This window comes from Schistocerca piceifrons, chromosome 4 (genome assembly GCF_021461385.2).
Source record: "Schistocerca piceifrons isolate TAMUIC-IGC-003096 chromosome 4, iqSchPice1.1, whole genome shotgun sequence".
Classification (NCBI taxonomy): domain Eukaryota; kingdom Metazoa; phylum Arthropoda; class Insecta; order Orthoptera; family Acrididae; genus Schistocerca; species Schistocerca piceifrons.
The window spans coordinates 409,657,763-409,671,606 of record NC_060141.1 but is presented as its reverse complement, the minus strand read 5'-3'; the positions used below and the strand labels follow the sequence as shown (position 1 = coordinate 409,671,606).

General features: G+C 43.4%; 1 protein-coding gene across 1 annotated transcript in view; it reads right to left on the bottom strand.

The window, feature by feature from the left end:
- The window catches only part of LOC124796451 (L-lactate dehydrogenase), a 321,578-nt gene extending 308,213 nt beyond the window's left edge, over window positions 1-13,365 (bottom strand). Inside the window, exon 1 of the mRNA XM_047260669.1 lies at window positions 13,256-13,365. The gene's annotated coding sequence lies outside the window, so the exon portion shown is untranslated. The remainder of the gene's footprint in view (window positions 1-13,255) is intronic.
- Between the last annotated feature and the right edge of the window lie 479 nt (window positions 13,366-13,844).

Here is a 13,844-nt window from a genome sequence, read left to right as displayed (position 1 = left end):
CAATAAATTATGTTATTAATTATGCCATTAATTAGCTCTTGTTTTCAATGTTGATACTTTGTAACTGGAAAAGAATGTGATTGTTTAATAATGCTTTGTAATTAGGAAAAAGCTAATGATTCTTACTATATTGAAATGACAAATGATTAATTAACTATGCCATACTTTGTAGCTGGAAAGGAATGTGATTGTTTAATAATGCTTTGTAATTAGGAGAAGGCTAATGATTAATACTATATTGGAATGAGAAATGATTAATTAACTATGCTATACTTTGTAACTGGAAAAGAATGTGATTGTTTAATAATGCTTTGTAATTAGGAAAAAAGCTAATGATTCTTACTATATTGAAATGACAAATGATTAATTACACTTTGTAACTGGAAAAGAATGCGATTGTTTAATAATGCTTTGTAATTAGGAGAAGGCTAATGATTAATACTATATTGGAATGACAAATGATTAATTAACTATGTTATACTTCGTAACTGGAAAAGAATGCGATTATTTAATAATGCTTTGTAACTAGGAAAAGAAGGTTACTGATTCTATGTAAAACAATTAATGAACATTTTTCTGTAATACTACATACATGGTACAGAAATGTTCAATAACTGGGCTATGAATGCCGCAAACTACTACTGTAATTGTCAATATTATGTGACTTAATGTCCTTCACCTTATGAGCTAACTACCCTGAATTACTGCAATGTCGATTTGTCCTGTCCATCCTCATGATCATGGAGCACTATATTTGGTTTTTGCACTAATTCTACGTTGGTGTGCCTTGTAAGAGCGTGGTGTTGACACGACATGCTGTCCACCACCGTGAGCGATGAAGACGTTATTATGGTCCCACTGTTTGGTGTACCTAGTGTACTGCCAAAATGAGAACATGGAACATTACTACGACAGTTCAGTGTCTTGGCTACACTGATAAATTCTGATGGGAAAAGAACTTCAAATTGTGTCACTTGGTGTTGTACTTCTGTGGAAAGATATGGACTTTCAGAACAGCTGTGTGCAATCTAAAGTGCTACAACCATGATGCAATCCTTCCCTTTCCTATCCTAATTCTTGTCACATAGTGAAAATCATTTTTTTTGCTAACATCGTTTATGTTCATGGGTTATACATTTTTTTCGATTTGCTGAACTCCAGTGCGAGTACACTTATGTCACTGGTCGACATGATTTTTTGCCATTATGTTTATTTATTGCGAAAATGCTAAAGACATTTTTTGATTTGTTCTGAAGTACAGTATATGTGCACTCTTGTCTTTTATATTGTATATACATTTTTTTATTTTAATGATATGTTCTGAAATACAGTGCATGTGCACTTCTGTTAGGTGTTAATATGTTTTCTACTGAACTTCAGTGCCTGTGCACTTTTCTCATTTTTCAATATGATTTGTACTCATTCTGTATATTCAATACTTCAGTGTGTATGCACTTATGTCATTTGTTACTCATTGTATATACATTTCATCATTTGCTGATATGTTCTCAACTGCAGTGCATGTGCACTCATGTCACTTGTCAACATGATTTTTTTTGCCAGTCTGTTTATTTGTTCTGAATATGCTAAAGAATTTTTTCAGTGTGTGTGCACTCTGTTATCTGTCAAATAATTTGTATATACAGTTTTCTGATTTGCTACTATGTTTTGTACTCACATTTTGTCTTTGTCTGATATATTTTGTACTCGGTGCGTGTGCACCACATTTAATTTATGTACTAAATTTGAATATTCTGTAAATTGTAAAAATTTCTTGCGATGGCAAGTCCAAATGACTCACCATCGCTGCCAAATTTTTGCCCCCCCCCAGTGGAGGGTTATGAAACACGTATGTAACGTAGCAGCGATGGTGAGGCATGATAAAATCTTTGACCAGAGAGCCTTTTATCGTGGTTAGTCTGCGCTTGACCGCGCGAGTGTTGCGAGCAGTAGGCTAGTAGTAGTCGTGCAGTACAGTTGCGAGCAGTAGGCTAGTAGTCGTCGTGCAGTACTGTCTGTCGATAGCAGTAGCTCAGTTCAGTTGCGTGCAGTATGTCGGTAGTAGCAGTCGAGTGCAGTTGTGTGTGTGAGGAGTCGGCGAGCGTCGACATGGCATTCTGGTCAAGAGGCTGAATGAGGTATATTGTTAATTAAGGTAATCATCAGATAATGTAAAGTTTATTTATTGTAATTAATTTTCAACAAATGCCCCAATAATAATTTTGATTTCAAAGCAATTTTTTTACAAAAAAAAATCATTTAATTGAACCAACGATTTCCTTCCATTTCCCTTAAAGAAAAGTTTCAGTTAAATTTAAAAAAAAAAAAATATTATTTGCAATGCAGTTCCTCCAAGCCGTGGGCAACAATAAGAGCAGAAATTTGACAAGCAGTTTCAACGAGGTAAGAAATTAATTCTGATTTTTGCACAGGGTCAAAGACCGATATTTCGGTTTAATTGAATTTTCATTGTCACTGAAGTTTCATTAGCACTGAATTGTTTTTCATCATTTTCGTGACAGCTTATACTTTCAGTCAGATTGCGATTCTCATTTTTATTGTCATTAAATTTAATTGCTAGGGAGGTTACGCTTGGCTCCCATTACTATTAAATATTGTCATTTAAATTTCGGTGGAAAGGTTACACTTGACTCCCATTCATTTATTATTTCTGTCTTTTAAATTTTTGTGGGAAGGTTACAATATATATATATATATATATATATATATATATATATATATATATATATATAGCGATATTTTATCAACATGCCTAATTTCCACCTAGCGCCACCTATCCGCAGTCCCCTCTATGTCCTCCATGGTAACGATGTTTGGTTTGTGGGGCGTTCAACTGCGCGGTCATCAGTGCCCGTACAAAGTCCCAATTTTGTTTCACAGTCCAATTTTACGCAATCCAATCCAGCCACTGCACTGTCATGAATGATGCTGATGTAATCATAAGGTCAACACAAACACTTAATCGCCTGGCCAGGGAAACTAGAGCACAAGCTGCGGACATATGTCGTCCATGCTCACTAACTTTAGATTCGCGCAGGGGATCGCACGATATTGTGCATTCGCGCTGAAGGTTATGGATTCATTGCCCTTCGAGGTGAATGAATTCTATGAATGCGTGGTGTTTGTTCTTTACAGCAGACAGTATGCATTCATACGTGTATACATATAAGTAAACTGACTCGTTCTACATCATTTCGATAAAAGAATCGTTCAAATCATCTACACGCATGTAACTAACTAACAGAACTGGATAAAGGGATGGACACCTGTAAATATACAAACCCTTTTATATTTCAGATATATTGACAATCACAAAATTACTGAGCAGCAGTTATGCTGTCAAATTGATAATTACCGCTAAGTTGATACCATGAAGCTAGTATTTCCTACTGGATACGACCTTGCATATTTCAATCAGCTGACGATACTCGGGGGCGGACATTTGTTACCAGACTAAATGTCACTCTTTATCAACCGTCGGCTTCATTTTTGAGAACACTCTACTATGCACTAGGCTGTAAATGGGATTGGAGATAAAGCGACCCAAAAAAAGGGTAGCGGTTCCACTTGCCGATTATTGGCCATTTATTACCACCTGAATTAGACGTATTGACCCCTTCATCAAAAAAGAACTCGCGTTCTACTAAATCTAACGACAGAACAAGAAATTACTACTATCAATAGGTCTCCAGAATGCAGACGCGTAACTTGCAGTGCGAAACACATTCAACCATCGGCATGTTTCGGCTACAATATTTAAGTGTCTTTAAGTTTGTTCTACGATTTCCAAATAATTCTTACATAGTTGTCCTGTATATACCTCTGAAAACTGTATCTGAGCCCCATTCCTTCATGATTTCTGTCTTCAAGCTGTGAATTACACTGAAGGGCCAAAGAAACTGCCGGCCGCGATGGCCGTGCGGTTCTAGGCGCTCCAGTCCGGAGCCGCGCTGCTGTTACGGTCGCAGGTTCGAATCCTGCCTCGGGCATTGGTGTGTGTGATGTCCTTAGGTTAGTTAGGTTTAAGTAGTTCTAAGTTCTAGGGGACTGATGGCCACGGCAGTTGAGTCCCATAGTGCTCAGAGCCATTTGAACCAAGCCAAAGAAACTGCTATAGGCATGAGTATTCAAATACAGCGGTATGTAAACAGCCAGAATACGGCACTGCGGTCGGCAACGGCTGCATAAGATAACAAGTGTCTGGCGCAGTTGTTAGATAGGTTACTGCTGCTAGAATGGTACGTTATCAAGATTTAAGTGAGTCTGAACGTGGTGTTATAGTCGGCACAACATGTCCCAGGTAGCGATGAAGTGGTGATTTTCCCGTACTACCATTTCACGAGTGTACCGTGAATATCAGGAACCCGGCAAAACATCAAATCTCCGACATCGCTGCGACTGGAAAAAGATCCTGCAAGAACGGGACCAAAGACGACTGAAAAGAATCGTTCAACGTGACAGAAGTGCAACCCTTCAATACTGGCCCATCAACAAGTGTCAGCATGGGAACCAGTCAACGAAACGTCATCGACACAGGCTTTCAGAGCCGAAGGCCCACTCGTGTACCATTGATGACTGCACGACACAATGCTTTACGCCTCGCCTGTGCCCGTCAACACCGACCCTGAACTGCTGATGACTGGAAACATGTTGCCTGGTCGGACGAGTCTCGTTTAAAATTACATCGAGCGGATGACGTGTACATGTTTGGAGACAACCTCATGAATCCATGGATCCTGCATGTCAACAGGGGATTGTTCAAGCTGGTGGAGGATCTCTAATGGTGTGGGGCGTGTGCAATTGGAGTGACATGGGACCCCCGATATGTTTAGATACGTCTCTGACAGGTGACAAGCACGTAAGCATCCTGTCTGAACACTTGCATCCATTCATGCCCACTGTGAATTACGACCAACTTGGACCATTCCAGCAGGACAATGCGACACCCCACACGCTCAGAATTGCTACAGAGTAGCTCCAGGAACACTCTTATGAGTTTAAACACTTCCGCTGGCCACCAAACTCCCAAGACATGAACATTAGTGATCATTTCTGGGGTACCTTGCCGGCCGGTGTGGCCACTACGGTCGCAGGTTCGAATCCTGCCCCGGGCATGGATGTGTGTGATGTCCTTAGGTTAGTGAGGTTTAAGCAGTTCTAAGTTCTAGGGGACTGATGACTTCAGAAGTTAAGTCCCATAGTGCTCAGAGCCGTTTGAACCATTTTTGGGATACCTTGCAACGTGCTGTTGAGAAGAGATCTCTACCCCCTTGTACTCTTGGGGATTTATGGACAGACCTGCACGATTCATGGTATTAACTCCCTCCAGCACTATTTCAGAGATTAGTCGAGTCCATGCGACGTCTTGTTGCGGCACTTCTGCGTGCTCGTGGGGGCCCTACACGATGTCAGGCAGGAGTGCCCTTTTCTTTGGCTCTTCAGTGTATTAGCTAGGCTATTAAAACATGTATCTTTCTACAGCATTTGAAGCAGGGGAGACAAAGCCTTCATTATTAATGAAAATGTTTAATCAAAAAACTGGCCCTAAGCAGTATGAGACTTAACATCTGAGGTCATCATCCCCTAGACTTAGAACTACATAAACCTAACTAACCTAAGGACATCAAACACACCCATGCCAGAGGCATGGGTGTGAACCTGCGACCGCAGAAGCAGCGCGATTCGGAACTGAAGCGCCTAGAACCGCTCGGCCACAGCTGCCGGGAATGTTTAATCTTATACGCACTTATTGGATATATACCACATTTACCAAAACATTTATGGTCAGTTTTGCTGTCAGCGCCAATAACGATAATTAAACCAAACAGCCGATCAGACTATCTGATGTCGCTCTATTGATTTAGCACACGAAATTTCATTTTTGAACAACATTTTTTTTTTATGGGAACCGAGAAGACGTTTTACGTTGACATTGGATGTCATATGAAACAACCCACGAGCAGTCGTCGCTTGGGTTGACTCGATCAGCACTGCACATAATAAAACTTAACTGAAATATCTTCGGAAAAGTCGCATAAAAAGCAACCGAAATTGTTAAGAAGTACACGAAGTTCATACATTTAAGACTCACTAACACCTGTTTGTGGCCCACAGCCATAGCAAGACAGAACATAAGCACGCGACCAACTTCAGAATACAGACTCCATGTTCTCACACATTTGGCGGTAATGTAGAAGGAGATTGAGGTTTTCTCACCACCAATGGATCAAATTATATTTGCTCGTCATTTTCACAGGCATATGTCGCTGGATATGAAAGATTTCTGAAGAACATCTACATCTACATCCATACTCCGCAAGCCACCTGACGGTGTGTGGCGGAGGGTACCCTGAGTACCTCTATCGGTTCTCCCTTCTATTCCAGTCTCGTATTGTTCGTGGAAAGAAGGATTGTCGGTAAGCTTTTGTGTGGGCTCTAATCTCTCTGATTTTATCCTCATGGTCTCTTCGCGAGATATACGTAGGAGGGAGCAATATACTGCTTGACTCTTCGGTGAAGGTCTGTTCTCGAAACTTTAACAAAAGCCCGTACCGAGCTACTGAGCGTCTCTCCTGCAGAGTCTTTCACTGGAGTTTACTAAATGATCCTGTAACGAAGCGCGCTGCTCTCCGTTGGATCTTCTCTATCTCTTCTATCAACCCTATCTGGTACGGATCCCACACTGCTGAGCAGTATTCAAGCAGTGGGCGAACAAGCGTACTGTAACCTACTTCCTTTGCTTTCGGATTGCATTTCCTTAGGATTCTTCCAATGAATCTCAGTCTGGCATCTGCTTTACCGACGATCAACTTTATATGATCATTCCATTTTAAATCACTCCTAGTGCGTACTCCCAGATAATTTTTTGGAATTAACTGCTTCCAGTTGCTGACCTGCTATTTTGTAGCTAAATGATAAGGGATCTATCTTTCTATGTATTCGCAGCACATTTCACTTTTCTACATTGAGATTCAATTGCCATTCCCTGCACCATGCGTCAATTCGCCGCAGATCCTCCTGCATTTCAGTACAATTTTCCATTGTTATAACCTCTCGATACACCACAGCAATATCTGCAAAAAGCCTCAGTGAACTTCTGATGTCATCACCAGGTCATTTATGTATATTGTGAATAGCAACGGTCCTATGACACTCCCCTGCGGCACGCCTGAAATCACTCTTACTTCGGAAGACTTCTCTCCATTGAGAATGACATGCTGCGTTCTGTTATCTAGGAACTCCTCAATCCAATCACACAATTGGTCTAATAGTCCATATGCTCTTACTTCGTTCATTAAACGACTGTGGGGAACTGTATCGAACGCCTTGCGGAAGTCAAGAAACACGGCATCTACCTGTGAACCCGTGTCTATGGCCCTCTGAGTCTCGTGGACGAATAGCAAGAGCTGGGTTTCACACGACCGTCCTTTTCGAAACCCATGCTGATTCCTACAGAGTAGATTTCTAGTCTCCAGAAAAGTCATTATACTCGAACATAATACGTGTTCCAAAATTCTACAACTGATCGACGTTAGAGATATAGGTCTATACTTCTGCACATCTTTTCGACGTCCCTTCTTGAAAACGGGGATGACCTGTGCCCTTTTCCAATCCTTTGGAACGCTACGCTCTTCTAGAGACCTACGGTACACCGCTGCAAGAAGGGAGGCAAGTTCCTTCGCGTACTCTGTGTAAAATCGAACTGGTATCCCATCAGGTCCAGCGGCCTTTCCTCTTTTGAGCGATTTTAATTGTTTCTCTATCCCTCTGTCGTCTATTTTCATATCTACCATTTTGTCATCTGTGCGACAATCTAGAGAAGGAACTACAGTGCAGTCTTCCTCTGTGAAACAGCTTCGGAAGAAGACATTTAGTATTTCGGCCTTTAGTCTGTCATCCTCTGTTTCAGTACCATTTTGGTCACAGAGTGTCTGGACATTTTGTTTTGATCCACCTACCGCTTTGACATAAGACCAAAATTTCTTAGGATTTTCTGCCAAGTCAGTACATAGAACTTTACTTTCGAATTCATTGAACGCCTCTCGCATAGCCATCCCAGTGACAGCGAAAGCAGATATTAGTGTCATACGGGATGGACTCGAACTTAGGCCATAAGATTTCAGAGGTAGGTCTGGGATATTTTCTTAATATTTTGGCATGAGTCACAGTACAGAGTAATAAAGGACATGTGATTTATTCGGTTTGTTACCGCAATTACCTTGGTATCTATGAGAAGAGCTTTGCAGCATTAAAGAAGCCTGTAATAAGCAATGACCAAAACGTACAGCACACAAGACAGAGTATTGCGGCAATCCTCGGACAGATGCAAAGGTACTGTGGCGTGGTTGGAATCGTCGCTGGAACAGCTCAACATAACGTGAAATTGTATTGGTCTTCCAGGCATTCAGTGAACCCACAAAGGTGCATATCGACTCTTTAATCAGTTAACCTATACTGACTGCTGTGTATCACTGTTAACGTACAGGAAACAGTACCGGAGAAAAAAAACCGTCAAAATCGAGCAACACTGAATGTAAGCTTGAGGGCGTAATTGCAGTCAACAGCAGGTACCGTGAGCGAATGCAACAAGTTTGTTTCCAAACAAAGTGTCCAGCGCAGACCGTCGACATTTGCACTCTTCTCAGAGCATCACAGATACGAATGTAAACGGGGTGAGAATTCAAAAGAAATGAAATTATTCAGCCGGCCGGAGTGGCCGAGCGGTTAAAGGCGCTACAGTCTGGAACCGCACGACCACTACGGTCGCAGGTTCGAATCCTGCCTCGGGCATGGATGTGTGTGATGTCCTTAGGTTAGTTAGGTTTAAGTAGTTCTAAGTTCTAGGGGACTTATGACCACAGCAGTTGAGTCCCATAGTGCTCAGAGCCATTTTTTTGAAATTATTCCGTAACGAACCAATGGAGACGACAGGCATATAATCAGAAATACTCAGAAAATATTCCCGAGCAACCACAATAATTTTTTCGCTAGACTTTGGATTCATGTTGTAGACAAATAGGAGTGTACAGAGTCAGTTGGGTGACGTGTTGGGTGAATTTCCCGCGAGAGCAGCAAGAGGACAATACTACAGCAGTGTCTGATGTTGTAAAGCCTGGTTTGCACCGGAGCGAACACAAGCGAGCACGCGTCAGCGAACGAAAATTCTCTCTGGTGTTAATAGCAAGCAAGCGAAAAGCATTCGATCGTGTTCTGATCGCGTTTGCTGGTGTTCCGCTAGTTGCTGGTCTTTCAGTCTACCATCAAAGGAAGTTCCCGCTCTCTCCGCTTCGGCGCTGGCAGCTGAGAAAGCATTCGTCTGCTCTCCTGCGTGGGAACTACACTCCTGGAAATTGAAATAAGAACACCGTGAATTCATTGTCCCAGGAAGGGGAAACTTTATTGACACATTCCTGGGGTCAGATACATCACATGATCACACTGACAGAACCACAGGCACATAGACACAGGCAACAGAGCATGCACAATGTCGGCACTAGTACAGTGTATATCCACCTTTCGCAGCATTGCAGGCTGCTATTCTCCCATGGAGACGATCGTAGAGATGCTGGATGTAGTCCTGTGGAACGGCTTGCCATGCCATTTCCACCTGGCGCCTCAGTTGGACCAGCGTTCGTGCTGGACGTGCAGACCGCGTGAGACGACGCTTCATCCAGTCCCAAACATGCTCAATGGGGGACAGATCCGGAGATCTTGCTGGCCAGGGTAGTTGACTTACACCTTCTAGAGCACGTTGGGTGGCACGGGATACACGCGGACGTGCATTGTCCTGTTGGAACAGCAAGTTCCCTTGCCGGTCTAGGAATGGTAGAACGATGGGTTCGATGACGGTTTGGATGTACCGTGCACTATTCAGTGTCCCCTCGACGATCACCAGTGGTGTACGGCCAGTGTAGGAGATCCCTCCCCACACCATGATGCCGGGTGTTGGCCCTGTGTGCCTCGGTCGTATACAGTCCTGATTGTGGCGCTCACCTGCACGGCGCCAAACACGCATACGACCATCATTGGCACCAAGGCAGAAGCGACTCTCATCGCTGAAGACGACACGTCTCCATTCGTCCCTCCATTCACGCCTGTCGCGACACCACTGGAGGCGGGCTGCACGATGTTGGGGCGTGAGCGGAAGACGGCCTAACGGTGTGCGGGACCGTAGCCCAGCTTCATGGAGACGGTTGCGAATGGTCCTCGCCGATACCCCAGGAGCAACAGTGTCCCTAATGTGCTGGGAAGTGGCGGTGCAGTCCCCTACGGCACTGCGTTGGATCCTACGGTCTTGGCGTGCATCCGTGCGTCGCTGCGGTCCGGTCCCAGGTCGACGGGCACGTGCACCTTCCGCCGACCACTGGCGACAACATCGATGTACTGTGGAGACCTCACGCCCCACGTGTTGAGCAATTCGGCGGTACGTCCACCCGGCCTCCCGCATGCCCACTATACGCCCTCGCTCAAAGTCCGTCAACTGCACATACGGTTCACGTCCACGCTGTCGCGGCATGCTACCAGTGTTAAAGACTGCGATGGAGCTCCGTATGCCACGGCAAACTGGCTGACACTGACGGCGGCGGTGCACAAATGCTGCGCAGCTAGCGCCATTCGACGGCCAACACCGCGGTTCCTGGTGTGTCCGCTGTGCCGTGCGTGTGATCATTGCTTGTACAGCCCTCTCGCAGTGTCCGGAGCAAGTATGGTGGGTCTGACACACCGGTGTCAATGTGTTCTTTTTTCCATTTCCAGGAGTGTACTTTTGTTGTTGCCATTATGTGGGTGTCCAGTAGAGACATCTGGAGAGAATGTGATGTTGGCGATAGGAGACTATAAGTATCATAGAAGCCTGTGTGGTCCAAGAAATCGACAGCAGAAATGCCAAATAAAACGAAATATATTTGGTAGAAAATTGCTGAAGCCCAGAAAGGTTTAAACGAGGGCGAGGCGAAAGATGATAAATTCGTTAGGTGCTTCCATCAGGCGCGATCGGTGTGAATTAGCACAAGCTTTGTGTTTCTGTTTATTAAAAGTGAAGAGCACAGTAAATTTCTTAGGGAACACATTGTGCTCATGTGGGAACGATCTAGATGCTTGTAAAACAATAAACTGGTAGGAATTCTTTTTATTCCATGATTATCAGTTTCGACGAAACTAAAGCCGCCATCATCGGATCTAGGGAGGACAGAAAACACTATAAAAGAGGGCTCGGATTCCACTTATATAACATGTATACATATAAATCTAGTTACATACCTTAGGACACATACAGGTTACAACATCACGGCAAACAGTGGTGAGATTAATAATTGCCTATAACACGCAGGCCTTACAAAATTGTCGTAAGTAGAACATAGGCGTCCAAGAGAGATGACATTATAAATGTCAGGTGTCTCCATCACATACAAGCGCAAACTAGGTACTATCCCATCTCCGGCTCTGTTCTCACACTACAGGCCGCGTCGCGAGATGGCGCTAGCAGAACAGGCGCCAATGAATGCCACAGCTCGCGTCATAACAGGCTCTGCCTGTGTGGTAACACTACATCATTAAGGCTTGTACGTAATTCTAGAGATTACTGTATCACGTAGACATGTACAAAACTTATGAAAGCTGCAGACCTGTATGTGTCCTAAGGTGTGTAACTAAATTTATATGCATACATGTTATATAAGTGGAATCCAAGACCACTTTTATAGTGTTTTCTGTCCTCCCTAGATCCGATGATGGCGGCTTTAGTTTCGCCAAAACCGGTAATCATGGAATAAAAAGAATTCCTGCGATCTTGGGTACCAGGTTATTGTTTTACAGCAAATTTTCTAGAAAGTAAGCAAGTTCGAATATGAATCCATTACGCTGATTAAAATTAGAAATATGCAAAACTCTTGCTCATTTTCGTTGTTTACATTCATGGTATGTGTAATTACATGAGTGGTGTATCATTGTTATTTTAGAGGTTTTTGATGTAGTAAGTGAACAAACAAAATCTGTCTTCAAAATCTACCTGTCCTCTAACAAACTATTAATCACATTTTATCAAGTAGTCTTTGTGATGCACTGTATGCATATGCCACGTTTCATTAGTAATATTTTATTGAAGTTATCCTCTTTATATGCACTTTAAAAAATCATCGATGTTCTTGAGATATGTTTCTGCAGACAGCAGATATTATCTGAGATACAGCTGAGGTGCAATTATTAACACATTGTCGCGAATAAAACAGTGACCTGTATATACAATAAGTTTCCTTTAATTTATGTCTATGGTAACAACCGTTTTGTTAACAGATTACCGGCTTCGGACTATAATGACCATCAACAAACAAAGTCCTAAGGTACTGTTGCCATACTGGCGTAGTGATACTGACAACATGACTCGTGAATATGATGTTATTTATACATATTTGACGATGCTGGTGCTGATTTTGTATTTAACATTTGACGATGCCACTATGGCTGCAGTACATTAGGACTTTGTTTTTATAAAACAGATCTGATGATGGTCATTATAGACCGAAACCGATAATCTGTTAACAAGAAGTTTGTGACCATAGACGTAAATTAAAGGAAACTTACAAGTGAAGTGTGTCCAGTTGCTAATACTCAGAGGGTAATGTTGCTCGTCAGCAATTAGTGTTTTGCCTTTAAATATCGTCGTCAGTTATAATATGAAGCGAATGAAACGTGTAGCCGGCCGGGGTGACCGAGCGGTTCTAGGCGCTACAGTCTGGAACCGCGCGACCGCTTCGGTGGCAGGTTCGAATCCTGCCTCGGGCATGGATGTTTGTGATGTCCTTAGGTTAGTTAGGTTTAAGTAGTTCTAAGTTCTAGGAGACTGATGACCTCAGAAGTTAAGTCTCATAGTGCTCAGAGCAATTTAAACCATTTTTGAAACGTATCAACTCACATGTGTGCTCAGTTTTGGAGCACAGTTAATGCTAAGGAAGACTGAAGCTGCATTTCAGTATTAAGTGCATTGTCTCCACGCGATTCACGCCCACGAAGAAATTCTTCTTTTTCAAAGACACTTTGTATGTTTCGACAAAAGCAGGGCGATGACCACGTAAATAACTCCCATTGAAAGTCTTGCGCCTTGGCTATGACAGGTGTTGTACCGAGTGAAATCCGTTGTTCACGGGAACATGCGCATGGCAGTGTAAAATAGCGAATTATGCTCGTCTGCTTACGTCCGATTCCATACGCTGTGTAGTAAACGAGGCTCAGTGCTTACCTACTACGGTGCAGTGAGCGGCAGAAGATACGAGGTGAGGCGAGCCTGCTGCAGATTCCGGCCGTCGCCGCTCGGTGCCACTGGCCGCCGTGGCGCTATTTCCAGCGTCCGCCCTCCGTTGACAGAGTGCGTCACGCACCTCCCCACCGCCCCCTCCACTGGACCGCTGCGCCCGTGTCTCCAGTGCCATCTGCTACAGCCACTCAACGAATTAGCTTGTTTACCTCTGAAAGAAGTGGTATATCTTCTGCATCGACACTACACAAAATAATTAAAGGGTCACTTTTTTTGATACGACGTCATTCGCCACCATTACGACGTAGAAGTTTGAAATTTGATTCAAAGGTGCCTACAGCCTTCCTCTGTACTGATGCGGGGGGAGACGCTCTGGGACGTTACCCTCGGGATTGGTGACGCTTCCAACACAGAGGTGCGACACGTGCGAAAAAAAGGGTCAGAGCTCAGAAATTGTATGAGTTATAAGGTGCATTAACGAGATCACATTGGCACCAAATTTCACCACAAATCTGCTCAACGCCAGCGCGGACGTGTCACTCGATAAGATGGTTATCACACCTCCATTACAAAT